Below are 12,182 nucleotides of genomic sequence, written 5' to 3'. Positions count from 1 at the left end.
ATTCAGGCCAACTAATGATTATGTTAAAACACAACCAACACCATCAGATCACATTTGCTCTTTGTTCATCTGGCTGTTATAACCGTATTACAGCAGCCAAACAAAATCTAAAGTTAAAAAAGTAAGGGTCAAGAGTCCAACTAAACTAAACACCCATCACCATAATGGTGACCATTTAAAAAATTAATTTTCTCCTTCAGTGATTCTGCTTATTAACATCATATGTCTTCAATAATGCTCAATCATCACTCAATTAATCAATTAATCACTTAATTATCTCATTAACTTTAACACTGCTTCAGTGTTAATTATAACACTCTGAGTGTGGACTCATATAAACTCTGAGCAGTGTTAATTTAACACTGGGGATTTTGAGCAGGAGCAACTTTTGCTAAGTATTCTGATGAATTATTTTGTCATTTTGCCTCCACGTCCATACGGTAATCTCTCTACTGTGCGACAGAGAGTCGCGTGGTTATGACGCAATCGTTAGCCTATTTTTACAAAAACTGCTTCTACGGGGCCATAACGTAAGTTACAAGGTAATGGAGCCTTTTATACATTTTTCATACAGTTTCTTTAGAAATAAATAATGGACAAATGGAGTCTTTAAACGCCTCAGATGTAAAGTTATTCACTGTCAAAGTGATGCCAAAATGAATGGGAGTCAATGGAATGCTAACAGCAGGTGATGGTCCGCTAATCAATGGCGGACCCCAGGGAAGCTTCAGTTTACGGCTGATGGATTACCCCCTTGCTCCATATTAGCCTATCAGCGGTAGCAGCAGGGCCGTTTCTAGGCATAGGCAAACTAGGCGGTCGCCTAGGGCGCAAACAGCTGGGGGGCGCCATTGAGAGCCCCCACCACACCAAGAGATTTTTGCCCAAGCGAGTGTAAGAAAAATCCTTCTTTTTTTACATTTCCGATAATGGAGCGTATATTTGCACTAAGTGCCTGTCTTTTTTAGCAAAAATACGCCCCCCACTAAATATCTACAGTGACATAGGTCGTAAGGCGTGAGGTGCTTGAAAGTAGCTTTGTATGCGTTGGACCCGAGTTCGAATCCGCCTTTTGCCGAAATCGCTCTTCTCCCTTTTCCCAAGACATGAGATGTAAAATTTATAGCCTAACATAATGGTCTCTAGCGTTATATTTATTTTGTCAACGAATTAAAATCGAAATTGTGATATGGCTTTGTGCCTTTATAAAACAGCACAAGACTTTAATTAAGTTGCTAGACATTCTGTTTGTGCTGCGTGATTTAAAGAAAAGTGCGCACTTTGCTCACGCGATCAGCATGGTGATCTGGTGTTTTTCTCCAAAATAATAATAAATTCTCCATAATTTCTTGCAAGTGAAGAAATTAGGAGGACAAAAGTATTGTAATTTTCCAATACTATAGTGTAATGTAAAATATACTTTTGAAATATTCATTTTAATACATAAAGTAGCCTACATATTATTGGCCATATGGATTTTACGTCATAGGAATACTTATATAAATCATAAACACCAGTGATAATGTAATGTAGACTGAGACTCTATATCATGATAACTAATAAGATATTTGAGCCCTCTTTAGTGTCCAGGTAGGCTACAAGTCTATGGTTTTTCTTTGTTCAATGTGCACAGTTCATGGGTTGAAGCTGTTAATTTTTAGCTCTCAAAGTACCAGATTGATGCATTAATTTAACCTTAAAATGTACAAAATTTTCTTGCGGGGGAGCATGCCCCCGAACCCCCCTAGAGGGACAGTGGGGGTGCGGGGGGGTTCCAATAGGAATCTTGCCTAGGGTGCCAAAAAGGCTAGAAACGGCCCTGGGTAGCAGTTCAAACTATGTCACGTAATTTACGTCTTGTCGATGATTGTTTGATATACCAAGGGAGGCTAGCTTTCCTCAACACTCCTAATCGCTGAAATCAAATACTCAATGGTGATTGGCTATTTATTTTTTTACCAACTGACCCCTAATTTCTTCGGAATGGCTGCGGATCCGATCCTGAACGGCGGCGGAGTCAATAGGTTTCCATTAAAGTCAATGTGTATATTTTCACTGACTGCGGAACGGCTGCGTTCCGACTCAAGCGATCCGCAGACCTCCGGAGCAGAAACGCAGAGCTTCTATTTTTTCCGGATGCCGGAGAGCTCCGCAGCAATTCAGCACTTATATTGCGCGATCATACATGAATTTGCAAGATCTCGTGGGTCCTCGTGACTTCAGCTGTCAGTCATGGCCGCAGCCGTTCCGCAGTAGGTGAAAATCCGGGGTGAGGCACAAGTCTCCGGCTATGGATTTGCCTCCCACTCCCTCTATCCCCCCAGACTCGCGCTTCACATATTCAGCACATTTGGGGAAGAAGCGTGCGGTGGTTACACTTACACAGGTGAAATTACAAACAATCAGAGGCGGACAAAGTACACAGCTTCATTACTTGAGTAAAAGTACAGATACCCCTTGCTAAATTTTACTCAAGTACAAGTAAAAGTACTACAGTCAGATGTCTACTTAAGTAAAAGTACTAAAGTACTTGTTTTTAAAAGTACTTGAGTATCAAGAGTACAAGAGTACATTTTCTAAATATTGCATTACTACTGCCACAGTGCTTACATTGGTAAACACAGCAAACACTTGAAGCGAAAACTATCATTAACTTGTTCAGAAAATTGAAATAGTCTGGCGAGGTGGGGCCACGGGTTCGGGATGCGATATTTTTTTTCCCAGGATGGTAGGGGAAGACTCATGAATATTCATTAGGGAAGTCATCCCTGATTGGTCTGATGACCTACCCCTAACCCCGCCCCTAAACCTACCCGTCACTGGGGTTAAGACCAATCAGGAATGACTTCCCTAATGAATATTCATGAGTCTTCCCCTACCATCCTGGGAAAAAAAAATACTCCCGGGATGGACCTGCTGCGTCTTCATCCATGGTTTCGTCCATGGTTTCGTCTCTTATCTAAATCTGACCATGGAGTTGGCTTTGGCGGAAAGCTGAAGGTGACTGCTGATAGGCTGTCCCAATCAGTGGCGCCTACACAATCCAATCACATTTGAGAGGGAAACAACAAATTGAGGGTGTCCGAGATGTTTCTTTTTTCCTTTTTTTTTATTTTTATTTATTTTTTTAGAAGAAGTAACGGGTACTCACAGTTATGGATAGAAATGTAGTGGAGTAAAGAGTACAATATTTGCCTCTCAAATGTACTTGAGTAAAGTCATGAGTACTCCCCAAAAAATGATACTCGAGTAAAGTACAGATCCCTCAAAATTGTACTTAAGTACTGTACTCAAGTAAATGTACTTCGTTACTGTCCGGCTCTGCAAACAATAAATACAAATTTTGAGACATTAATGAATAACTATAAATTTTATTAATATTAAATCGTCCTTCAAGGTTTTGGGTAGGCTGGGCCTTTTTTTCCTCCCCTGATGAGCCGCCACTGTTGGTTTTTGATTGCTCTTGACAGCTCTTCATAGCGTGTTTTTGCGTTTTCATGTGGACACACAAAAAAAAAAATTTCAACGAAGGAGGAAAAAACTATAAGACCTTATGCGCCAGAGAAACGAGGGCGCCACCATCTTTAAAATATTGTCTTTTAACTTCCGCTTTTGAGGTCGCTCTGTATATTTCTATGGCATTGCTGTTCAGGAGTAATTAGCTTTTGAAGTGGATTTACTTAATGTAAAGTTAATGAGAGTTATCATGAGGATTGTAAAGTTTAAAGCAGATGACTTAACAAATGTCAGTAGACTGGGAAGATTTTAAAACAAGACTTTCATTCATAAATACGCAAGATCGCTATGAAAATACAGACAGGAAGTCAAAAGACAACAAGCGCAACGCTGAAAAGGGGCGGGGCTACATAAGGTCTATATAGCACTTAAAGTGGTTCCTCTAATTACAAGCCAGTGAACCACTTTTAGTGCTATGTTGTTTAGAGTGAGTGATAATTGGACCCTAAACTAAAGTGTTTCACAAAATCTCCTATCAAGATTTGGGGCAAAAATAGGACGTCTTTAGATCAAGTTATGTCGCCTCTCTGTACCTGAGAAAGTTGTTTCCACCTTCTGTATCTATACTCTTCCAGATGTTCTCCAGCAGCTGCACACTGGCATCAATGGCAACTTTTACAGCATCATTATGTTGACCACCGTGGCTGGAACCACTGTAGTCTTTATTGATGCCATTCCAGCCTTTCCCAATGCCAGTTGATGAATCGAAAAAAACCTCCATGACTACATTTACCTGTCAAGAAATCATAATAATAAACATGATGATTTGAAGTGCATGTTGTAATATTTTTGTCTCTGTTTGTATGTGACGAGTTTCTATCTGTGGATGAAAAAATAATACCTTCTGGTTTAGTTCCTCTGAAGTATCCTGATGTCAGTATCTTTTTGTCAATAATGTCCTTCAGAAGTTTTGCCCCACATTTTTCTTCTGGACATTCATCACATGTTTTAGTATCCTTACCTGGACAGAATATAAACACAGTTAAATTACACACACACACACACACACACACACACACACACACACGCACACACACACACGCACACACACACACACACACACGCACACACCTGCATATTCTGGTATGGGCTCTTCTGGATTGATCAGGGCATTGCAGGGTTTGGTGTTTCCCAGCTCAATCCAGTTACTGTGACTGTAGAAATCCTTTCATTTGCCAGATGAAAAGGTGTGGGTTAGTAGATGTTCAAACGTCACACTTGGCACTCTTTTTTTTATTGCATTTTTGGTATCACATATTTTAATAATAATGATCAATTAGGTATCATTCGAAAGCTTTTGAACTCAAAATTCATCCTGTGAATTAATTTAGCGTGGCTCCTCCCTTAGGGGACGTTAGGTTTAATATTACAAAATGTATTGTAACTACTTTATAATCAATACCTTTTCTAATCTTGACAAAACACATATAGGGCCCTATCTTGCACCCAGCGCAATTGACTTTGTACACCGACGCATGTATCATTCCTATTTTGCACCCGCGCAAAGCGCGCTTTTCCCTCCACAGAAGCACGTCGCTAAACTAGGGAATGAACTTGCGCTCCCTGGGCGGTTCAGCGCAAAAAAGGAGGCGTGTTCCAGCGCAAACGTTCCTTCATGCTATTTTGCAGGTTTAGAAAACAATTGCGCCACTAACCAGGAAAAAATGCGCATGTTATTCATATGCCATTTTAAGGGCGCATGCTTGGCCATAATCAATGTAGCGTGTGCACAACGCGCATACACTTTGATTCTCTCATCTTCACAGAAGCAGCAGTTTTCATTTTTGCAAATCATAAATTATTACGATAGATAGATAGATAGATAGATAGATAGATAGATAGATAGATAGATAGATAGATAGATAGATAGATAGATAGAAAAAAGCATTGTTTTTACCAATAGTGTTGTTTATTATCCCCCAACACAGTTAAATTAACACCACTTGGTGTTCATATGGTAACCACCACCAGGGTGTTAAAAGTAACACTCAAGAGTGTTAGAGTTAATGAGATAATTAAGTGATTAATTGAGTTATGATTGTTTGATTATTGAAGACACCTGATGATAACAAGCAGAATCACTGAAGAAAAGAGAAACACAAGAACTACAACTGACTTCAAGACACAGCCTTAGATGAAATCAACTGAAAAGACATGAAATCTCTCTTACAAACCAGTTTGACCTTATTTCTGTCATTCATCTACAGAAGTTCTTTTTGAGAATGAACAGAGTTTTAGATGTTGATGTTTTAATAATAATAGTGCCTTTAAAGCAGCTTCTCATGGCACTTTACTCAATAAAAATACAAAGAGAAATAATAATTAAAATTAAAAGTTTTTAGGTTGTAATTAACAATGCTTAGATTTTGTGTATCCTTTCTTCGGTGATTCTGCTTGTTATCTTCAGGTGTCTTCAATAATCGAACAATCAATAATTAATCACTTAATTATCTCATTAACTCTAGCACTGTTTCAGTGTTACTTTAACACCCTGGTGGTTCCCATATGAACACTGAACGGTGTTAAATTAAAAAAACACGTCTCTAGACCTTGCACTTTTTTATTTAGTGACCTGCGTCTCACGTTTTTTAGAGCAAAAACGTGTTTTGTGTGAACCAGCCCCTAAACCCAGGGCTCTATTTTAATGATCTAAGCGCATGGTCTAAGCACACGACGCAAGCGCACTTAGGGCGTGTCTGAATCCACTTTTGCTAGTTTAACGATGGGAAAAATGGTCGGCGCTCCCGTAATAAGCTAATAATGTTGTGGACCCGCCTATAGGTTATCTAGTGGAGAAAAAATCTTGAGACTCTAGATTCTCCTCCGGCATTAAATCAAACTTAATCTCTGTGGTTGAACTGGAATCTCCATAATGTTTCAATCACATTTGGATCACACTTACATTACAGTGCTATGCATAAGTTTAGACACCCATGCTAAAGTTGACTAAAAAGAGGAATAAAAAATCATCTTTTGGAAATTGAACTTAATGCCTTAATTAAAAAAAATAGGAAAAATCCAACCTTTAAGGAAACCAATTTTCTTTGTGAATGAATAATGTATCGTAAATAAATAAATGTTCTTCCTTAAAATACAGGGTGCATAAGTTTAGACACCCCTATGTTAAATTCACATAGAGGCAGGCAGATTTTTATTTTTAAGTATTTTTTTAATTTTTTTTTTTTAGGATACTATGCATCCTGATAAAGTTCCCTTGGCCTTTGGAATTAAAATAGCCCCACATCATCACATAGCCTTCACCATACCTAGAGATTGGCATGGGGTACTTTCCATAAGATCATCTCTCAATGCAAATCAAACTAGCTATTAGGCTAACTGAAATAAAACCATGCCAATCTCTAGGTATGGTGAAGGCTATGTGATGATGTGGGGCTATTTTAATTCCAAAGGCCAAGGGAATTTTATCAGGATGCATAGTATCCTAAAAAATAAAATAAAAAAAAATACTTAAAAATAAAAATCTGCCTGCCTCTATGGGAATTTAACATAGGGGTGTCCAAACTTATGCACCCTGTATTTTAAGGAAGAACATTTATTTATTTACGATACATTATTCATTCACAAAGAAAATTGGTGTCCTTAAAGGTTGGATTTTTCCTAATTTTTTAAATTAAGGCATTAAGTTCAGTTTCCAAAAGATGATTTTTTATTCCTCTTTTTAGTCAACTTTAGTATGGGTGTCTAAACTTATGCATAGCACTGTAACTGCAATAATGCAGGTTTACTAGTAACTCACCTGTAAAGTGTGCAGGATTCCCCCAAGTGTCTTTCTTGCATCATCAAATTGATTTGATTTAATGGAATTTATGACATTCTTCTTTCCATCGATTATGAGTGCTTTCCCATCTACAAATTTCTCATTGTCAAAATGGTATTCTGCACTGAGTGGATGTGTAATGTCTGTCTTCACATTGTAGTAGGAGATCATTTTTATGCCAGCTTCAAAGTTCTCTGTAAATTCCTCTTTTTTGCAGGCCTTTGCCAGTGTCTTTACATCCAAAGGAGCTGTCTGTATGCAAGCATAGACATAATCAGCGTATTATGAATGTTTAGAATAAAAGTAAAAGTAAATCTGAAATCTCCAAACTCACAAATTTTTTCAATGATTTTTGATTATTGATGCTGAACACAGTGTCTAATATAGTCATTCTTAATTATATATATATATATTCATACCATTTCGAAGCCTTCAACACTCTTGCAGACGTTTGCAGTTGCACGTAAAATGGCCATTCTTGTGATCTCTTGATGATTTTTTGAGTCAGTTTTTCTCCTAATTTCAAAGGTGTGAACACCAATCAGAAGAGCCAGCAGGAGAAATGCGATCCTCATTCTCAGATGATTATGAATATGAAGAACGACTCAAAGAGATCTTGCAGTTGCTCTCGATCAATCTCCTATAAGCTTAAGCTAGTGTGCTGTAAAATATATACATTGTCAATTAAATTGATATGAGGTCATTTGCATCATTACCTAAAGATATGAACATTTGTATAGATATCACATCATGACTTGCTAAGAAGCATATCTAGGCTACGTTACAAAATACAACCTTCATCATTTGATCAAGTTTTCCTCATCAAAGATGTATATTGTAGGCTACTTAAAAGCTTTTACAAATTCTTTATTGAGTGGTGCAGAAATTCACAAATCATCTTTCAATGAACAAATGCTTCTCCATCTTAAACACTCATTGATCATCAACACTTCTGGCTGTACAATCAGTCATTTAATTATTTTAATATTTCTCAACACTAAAATATTATAGAGATGTGCAGGTGGACTCTGTTGGCAGTGTATTGAGGGTCCCTGAGACCCCTGCGAGTCACCATATATCCACCAACTATATAGAGACACGGGCCTAGGCCAAAGACTTTAGATATACAAATGGTGCTGTCACGAGAACAGACACGATGAATGAATGAACACTGGACTTTATTGACCATCACAGAATCATAAGGCAGTGTGTGAGATTCAAGAGAGAAACTTAGCTTGGTCTAATAGTCTTATGACCTCTTTGCAGGATGCGGAGACTGAGGAGGATGAAGGTGGTCAGAGGATGATGACAACAGGCGAACAGCAACACAGGTGAGTCAGGTTAGAAATGCTGCCGGAATCGGAATTATTGCAAATATGAGTTTCCTAGTTAAAAATTGGACATGAGTGCCCTCTCAAGTCGTTATTTACTACTGGAAAGTTCCTGAGATGGGCGGGCCATAAACACATGGCGGAAGGGAGAACAATTGCTGCTGTTATTAGTTTTTTCCGCAACCACTACATCGCCTTGCCTTGCCGTTAAAGTAGTGCATATTTACATATGAATAATCTGTTTTATACATTGTTAGGTTGGCCCTCCCTTTAGCAGCAACACCAACAAATGTGCAGTCAGGTTTTAGATCCACTGGTATTTGGCCATTTAATCGGGAGGTCTCCCAAGATGTTGACTTTGCACCATCTTTGGTGACAGACCGTCCTCTTCCACCTGCTGTAACTTCACCAGTGTCTCCTTCCAATATAGATTTCTCACCTGAGACTGCGACCTCACCCAAAAGCAGGAACAAGAAAAGTCACAAAAGGAAAGAGAAAGCGGAAGACTGCATTACAGACACACCAGAGAAAGAGGCTATAGATTTGGAAAAGAGGAACCAGAAAGTAAGACCACATATAGTGATCTCTTTTACTCTCTTATTCCCTCTCTCTGTTGCAGACACATATGCTACATCTCATACAAAAAAAACAAACAAAAAAAACTACAAAACAAAAAAACACACACAGTCCATAGAAAGAGAGAGTGTTCAGTCCATGAAATTTCAGTCTCTTGATTTCAATACACCCCCCCCCCACACACACACACACACACAGAGAGAGAGAGAGAGAGAGAGAGAGAGAGAGAGAGAGAGAGAGAGAGAGAGAGAGAAAGAAATTCTCATTCAGTATTATCAAATTTCAGTCTCTTGATTTTAATTAAAAAGTATTTTGTTGTTCAACAAAATTGCAAAAAATATGTTAAAGAATTATTTTATTACATTTAAATACGTTTAATATATTTTACAACTGTCCATGTGGACTTTTGCAACCGTCCCCTGTTGTGGGTTCAGTAGTTGCAACATTTGACTTTGTCTATTCAAGTAGAAATTGTGTGTATACGTTACAGCAGTGTGGGTGGGTAGCTGACAGATGTGGGTTTGTTTATTGTATTAAATTCTGGTTTCCAATACAAAGTCACATAACCTGCTTTCTGGAATACATCCCAGGAACTGAAAACACTGAAAACAAAACAAGAGACAAACTGTGACAAGTTTTTTTCTTTTTTTTTTTTTTTTTACATATTTATTACAAAAAATAATATTTTTTGTAATTAGTAAAATGTTGGTGATAATGAATGTGTAATGATGAAGGATTAAACGTTAAAGTGCAGAGCAGTTTGACCCTCTGATATGAAATTTTGCATAGTTATCCTTTCAAGTTTTATTCATATTGAAATAAGAACAGGAGATAAAACAGATCATGTGGCTACTTATTCAAACTGCTTTTATTCAAACCCTTTAATAAGCTTGCCGAAAAAAATACTATTCTGAATACTTCATTTACTATGTAATACAATAGGTAGCTATTCACACCTTTGGAGAAAGTTCTCTAATAAACACAGCAGCAGCACTGTAAACCATAACGCTCAAAATAATTAATTGTTTTGAGTAGGGCCAACTTAAATTATACAAATTAGTTTTTTCAGATGAACTTTTATGAGTATTTAGAGCTTTTTTTTCTTTTGAGTTCACAAAACTGATACATTTTAAGTAAGTTTAATTGTTTCATTCTTTTGAGTTCACAAAACTGATACATTTTAAGTAAGTTTAATTGTTTCATTCTTTTGAGTTCTATGGACTTGTTTCTTTTAATATAGACAAAATTAAATTTAACTTTTTAAAAAACTTTTTTGAAAACTGTTGACTCGCTGATTCAACTGACTGTTGAAGGCTTGTGTGCCGAAACACGTCGGAGTGTTTTAAAGATGTCTAAGCCATAAAAATAAAGGCTTTTTAATCATTCTAAAGAGAGTTCCTTGGAGTTTCCTGAATTTCTGCTACATATGATTATCCCAAAGAGCACCTCAAGCAAACATTTTAAGTCCTGGAAGCGCTCCTCTACAGACATTTGTTAAATTTAACTGAAACTGGGCTGGGATGTCTATTTCCCAGCATGCTCTGTCATGACACTTAAAAGGGAGAGTGAATGCGAAAATTAAGTGTTATATAATGTTTATTTGTGCTAGATTGATGTTAAGTGGGAGATTTAGTAGTGTTTAATGTTTTGTTATGCTAGTTTAGAAGAATTTCTGTTAATGTTGATTTTAGGAGAGTTACCATTATGATGACGTGGTGCATGCGGCTTGGTTTGAGAACAATGTTAAAAGCTTTTAATTGCTGCCCTCGTACAACAAGTGTTATTTCCTGTTATTATTAACATGTTAACAAATAAGCAAGTTAGCATTTATTGAACTAGCTTCAATATTATACTAAAAAAAACATTCACATTGAGATTTCATTAAAAATTATATAATATAAATATGTCCACTTAAACATTTAAATTTCAGTACAAGTAAAATGTTTGAGTACAAAATACATATCTGCCAGTTCTGCTAACTTAAACTTTCAATTTCTTAACTTATAAATTTTGAGCAAAGTTTGAGCCAACTTTTTTGGGTTCACAGTGTAGGCCTACTGCCTAAGTTGTAAAATGTAGATATTTGAGTAGAGGAAACTTGAGTAAAGGAAAAACAAGGCAATCAGTTGCCACAAAATAGTTAAGTAACATTGCTACTGCAATTAAAGTTATATGAAATTATATAATTTAATTTAATGAAATTTAAAGTGACTTAGATAACTAAGTGAACATTTTTATATGTAATAAATGGATATTTTAAGTTGCATAATTTAAGTAATTAAAGTTGTCAGTACTTAAAACTTTGAGTTGCATTAAATTATGATGAACAAAACACTAATATTGATTTAAATTAATGTTTATTTGTAATTTACAGTTATTCAAAAAAAAAAAACTAGCTATGCTTACTGATGATATTTAAGTTTGCAAACTTAAAAAATAGAGGCAATACATTTTTTGAATTAGTATAACTTATCCAGGTTTACAGTGAGCATAGAATGCAGCAAAAGTAAATGTTCAATGCCAAGGCAGAATATTAAAAAGGAAAAAGAAGTTTAAATAAAGACAATGTTGTGAATTCTCTCCCTAAAGTTTTAAGTTGGCTACATGTGTTATGTTTTAAATTATGTTGTATGCAAATAACATAGTGCGCCTGTGTTTTTTTTTTTTTTTTTTTTTGTGGTTTCCTCAAGGTTGTATTTTGTAACGTATACTATAGGCTTCTAAGCAAGTCATAATGTGATTTTACCTAAAACATGTGTATAATGAAAATGCAGCTGCCTGCTCGTGTTGTGGTTCAGCAACGAAGGTTACAAATACAAAAGGTATTTTGCTATGTTCTAACACAAAGTACACATAAAATATACTTTAAGTAAGAGTAACATAACTATGTTTTCTGTAAAAATACTAAAACTTCACTAAAAGTATGCTAGTGTTTAGCATATTTCTTAAAAGTGTAATTAAGCATATGTTTATTACCAATG

General features: G+C 36.4%; 1 protein-coding gene across 1 annotated transcript in view; it reads left to right on the top strand.

The window, feature by feature from the left end:
- LOC308697563 (von Willebrand factor A domain-containing protein 7-like) overlaps positions 1-12,182 on the top strand; it is a 91,416-nt gene that overhangs the window by 39,082 nt on the left and 40,152 nt on the right. The window contains exons 4-5 of the mRNA XM_081376889.1: positions 8,561-8,625; positions 9,056-9,189. The gene's annotated coding sequence lies outside the window, so the exon portion shown is untranslated. The remainder of the gene's footprint in view (positions 1-8,560; positions 8,626-9,055; positions 9,190-12,182) is intronic.

The sequence above is a fragment of the Scardinius erythrophthalmus genome (genome assembly GCF_964197995.2).
Source record: "Scardinius erythrophthalmus genome assembly, chromosome: 1".
In the NCBI taxonomy this organism is placed as follows: domain Eukaryota; kingdom Metazoa; phylum Chordata; class Actinopteri; order Cypriniformes; family Leuciscidae; genus Scardinius; species Scardinius erythrophthalmus.
The sequence above is the reverse complement of the archived record's forward strand: the minus strand, read 5'-3'. Positions and strand labels throughout refer to the sequence as shown.